Below are 4,911 nucleotides of genomic sequence, written 5' to 3'. Positions count from 1 at the left end.
TGCGAAAAACGCGAAAGTACGAGCCAGATAAGGACAAATCCCAGACCTACCCGAGACATAACCAGCGTTATCCTCTAAAATATAAATCGCAACCAGGTTTAATTGACTGTTTCGGTGTGGTGCCGCATTACTACGTGACCCAAACCAGAAAAAGGCCAGGATCTGGCCACCAAGAATGCGAAAAATGCGAAAGTACGAGCCAGATGATTGCAAATACCAGAACTATCCCAGACATAACCAGCGTTATCCTCTAAAATACAAATCGGAACCAGCTACTATTGACTGTTTCAGTGTGGTACCACATTACTACGTGATCCAAACCAGAAAAAGGCCAGGATCTGGCCAACAAGTATGCGAAAAACGCGAATGTACGAGCCAGATAAGGACAAATCCCAGACCTACCCGAGACATAACCGGCGTCATCCTCTAAAATACCTATCGGAACCAGCTTCTGTTGACTGTTTCGGTGTGGAACCACATTACTACGGGACCCGAACCAGAAAAAAACCCAGGATATGGCCAACAAGTATGCGAAAAATGCGAAGGTATGAGCCAGATGCGGGCAAATACCAGACCTAACCCAGACATAACCGGCGTTATCCGCTAAAATATTAATCTCAACCAGGTTTAATTGACTGTTTCGTTGTGGAACCACATTATGACGGGATCCAAAACAGAAAAAACCCAGGATCTGGTCAACAAGTATGCGAAAAACGCGAAAGTACGAGCCAGATGAGGACAAATGCCAGACCTAACCGAGACATAACCGGCGTTATCGTCTAAAATATTAATCGCAACCAGGTTTAATTGACTGTTTCGGTGTGGTACCACATTACTACGGGATCCAAACCAGAAAAAACCCAGGATCTGGCCAGCAGCAATGCGGAAAACGCGAAAGTATGTGCCAGATGATAGCAAATACCAGAACTAACCCAGACATAACCAGCGTTATCCTCTAAAATACTAATCGGAACCAGCTTCTATTGACTGTTTCAGTGTGGTACCACATTACTACGTGATCCAAACCAGAAAAAGCCGAGGATCTGGCCAACAAGTATGCGAAAAACGCGAAAGTATGTGCCAGATGATAGCAAATACCAGAACTATCCCAGACATAACCAGCGTTATCCTCTAAAATACTAATCGGAACCAGCTTTTATTGACTGTTTCAGTGTGGTACCACATTACTACGTGATCCAAACCAGAAAAAACCCAGGATCTGGTCAACAAGCATGCGAAAAATGCGAAAGTACGATCCAGATGAGGGCAAATCCCAGACCTATCCGAGACATAACCGGCGTTATTGTCTAAAATATTAATCGCAACCAGGTTTAATTGACTGTTTCGGTGTGGCACCACATTGCGACGGGATCCAAACCAGAAAAAACCCAGGATCTGGCCACCAAGTATGCGAAAAATGCGAAAGTACGAGCCAGATGATTGCAAATACCAGAACTATCCCAGACATAACCAGCGTTATCCTCTAAAATACTAATCGGAACCAGCTTTTATTGACTGTTTCAGTGTGGTACCACATTACTACGTGATCCAAACCAGAAAAAGGCCAGGATCTGGCCAACAAGTATGCGAAAAACGCGAAGGTACGAGCCAGATAAGGACAAATCCCAGACCTACCCGAGACATAACCGGCGTTATCCTCTATAATATTAATCGCAACCAGTTTAATTGACTGTTTCGGCGTGGAACATCATTACTACGGGATCCAAAACAGAAAAAACCCAGGATCTGGTGAACAAGTAAGCGACAAACGCGAAAGTATGAGGCAGATGATTGCAAATACCAGAACTATCACAGACATAACCAGCGTTATCCTCTAAAATATTAATCGCAACCAGGTTTACTTGACAGTTTCAGTGTGGTACCACATTACTACGTGATCCAAACCAGAAAGAGGCCAGGATCTGGCCAACAAGAATGCGAAAAATGCGAAAGTACGAGCCAGATGAGGGCAAATACCAGACCAAACCGAGACATTACCGGCTTTATCCTCTAAAATATTTATCGCAACCAGATTTAATTGACTGTTTCGGTGTTGTACCGCATTACTACGTGATCCAAACCAGAAAGAGGCCAGGATCTGGCCAACAAGAATGCGAAAAATGCGAAAGTACGAGCGGTATGTGGGCAAATCCCAGACCTACCCGAGACATAACCGGCGTTATCCTCTATAATATTAATCGCAACCAGCTTCTATTGACCGTTTCAGTGTGGTACCACATTACTACGTGATCCGAACCAGAAAAAGGCTAGGATCAGGCCATCAAGTAAGTGAAAAACGCGAAAGAATGAGCCAGATGATTGCAAATACCAGAACTAACACAGACATAACCAGCGTTATCCTCTAAGATATTAATCGCAACCAGGTTTACTTGACAGTTTCAGTGTGGTACCACATTACTACGTGATCCAAACCAGAAAAAGCCGAGGATCTGGCCAACAAGTATGCGAAAAACGCGAAAGTATGTGCCAGATGATAGCAAATACCAGAACTAACCCAGACGTAACCAGAGTTATCCTCTAAGATACTTATCGGAACCAGCTTTATTTGACTGTTTCAGTGTGGTACCACATTACTACGTGATCCAAACCAGAAAAAGCCCAGGATCTGGCCTACAAGTATGCGAAAAACGCGAATATATGAGCCAGATGATTGCAAAAACCAGAACTAACCCTGACATAATCAGCGTTATCCTCTAAAATACGCATCGGAACATGCTTTTAATGACTGTTTCAGTGTGGTACCACATTACTACGTGATCCAAACCAGAAAAAGCCCAGGATCGGGCCAACAAGAATGCGAAAAATGCGAAAGTTCGAGCCTGATGAGGGAAAATCCCAGACCTAACCGAGACGTAACCGGCGTTATCCTCTAAAATATTTTTCGCAACCAGGTTTAATTGACTGTTTCGGTGTGGTACCGCATTACTACGTGATCCAAACCGTCAAAAGGCTAGGATCAGGCCAACAAGTAAGCGAAAAATGCGAAAGTACGAGCGAGATGAGGGCAAATACCAGACCTAACCTAGACATAACCGGCGTTATCCTCTAAAATATTAATCGCAACCAGGTTTAATTGACTGTTTCGGTGTGGAACCACATTGCGATGGGATCCAAACCAGAAAAAACCGAGGATCTGGCCAAGAAGTATGCGAAAAACGCGAAAGTATGAGCCAGATGACTGCAAATACCAGAACTATCCCAGACATAACCAGCGTTATCCTCTAAAATACTAATCGGAACCAGCTTCTATTGACTGTTTCAGTGTGGTACAACATTACTACGTGGTCCAAGCCAGAAGAAGGCCAGTATGTGGCCTACAAGTATGCGAAAACTGCGAAAGTACGAGCCAGATAAGGACAAATCCCAGACCTACCCGAGACATAACCAGTGTTATCCTCTAAAAAATAAATCGCAACCAGGTTTAATTGACTGTTTCGTTGTGGAACCACATAACTGCGGGATCCAAACCAGAAAAAACCCAGGATCTGGCCAACAAGTATGCGAAAAATGCGAAAGTACGATCCAGATGAGGGCAAATCCCAGACCTAACCGAGACATAACCGGCGTTATCGTCTAAAATATTAATCGCAACCAGGTTTAATTGACTGTTTCGGTGTGGCACCACATTGCGACGGGATCCAAACCAGAAAAAGGCCAGGATCTGGCCAACAAGTATGCGAAAAACGCGAAAGTACGAGCCAGATAAGGACAAATCCCAGACCTACCCGAGACATAACCGGCGTTATCCTCTAAAATATTAATCGCAACCAGTTTAATTGACTGTTTCGGCGTGGAACATCATTACTACGGGATCCAAAACAGAAAAAACCCAGGATCTGGCCAACAAGTAAGCGACAAACGCGAAAGTATGAGGCAGATGATTGCAAATACCAGAACTAACACAGACATAACCAGCGTTATCCTCTAAAATATTAATCGCAACCAGGCTTACTTGACAGTTTCAGTGTGGTACCACATTACTACGTGATCCAAACCAGAAAAAGCCGAGGATCTGGCCAACAAGTATGCGAAAAACGCGAAAGAATGAGCCAGATGATTGCAAATACCAGAACTAACACAGACATAACCAGCGTTATCCTCTAAAATATTAATCGCAACCAGGTTTACTTGACAGTTTCAGTGTGGTACCACATTACTACGTGATCCAAACCAGAAAGAGGCCAGGATCTGGCCAACAAGAATGCGAAAAATGCGAAAGTACGAGCCAGATGATTGCTAATACCAGAACTATCCCAGACATAACCAGCGTTATCCTCTAAAATACTAATCGGAACCAGCGTTTATTGACTGTTTCAGTGTGGTACCACATTACTACGTGATCCAAACCAGAAAGGGGCCAGGATCTGGCCAACAAGAATGCGAAAAATGCGAAAGTACGGGCGGGATGTGGGCAAATCCCAGACCTACCCGAGACATAACCGGCGTTATCCTCTATAATATTAAGCGCAACCAGCTTCTATTGACCGTTTCAGTGTGGTACCACATTACTACGTGATCCGAACCAGAAAAAGCCCAGGATCTGGCCAACAAGTATGCGAAAAACGCGAATATATGAGCCAGATGATTGCAAAAACCTGAACCAACCCTGACATAACCAGCGTTATCCTCTAAGATACTTATCGCAACCAGCTTTTATTGACTGTTTCAGTGTGGTACCACATTACTACGTGATCCAAACCAGAAAAAGCCCAGGATCTGGCCAACAAGTATGCGAAAAACGCGAATATATGAGCCAGATAAGGACAAATCCCAGACCTACCCGAGACATAACAGGCGTTATCCTCTAAAATATTAATCGCAACCAGTTTAATTGACTGTTTCGGTGTGGAACCTCATTACTACGGGATCCAAAACAGAAAAAACCCAGAA

Source organism: Colletes latitarsis, unplaced genomic scaffold (assembly GCF_051014445.1).
Source record: "Colletes latitarsis isolate SP2378_abdomen unplaced genomic scaffold, iyColLati1 scaffold0018, whole genome shotgun sequence".
NCBI classification, from domain to species: domain Eukaryota; kingdom Metazoa; phylum Arthropoda; class Insecta; order Hymenoptera; family Colletidae; genus Colletes; species Colletes latitarsis.
This window is presented reverse-complemented; position numbering follows the sequence as displayed.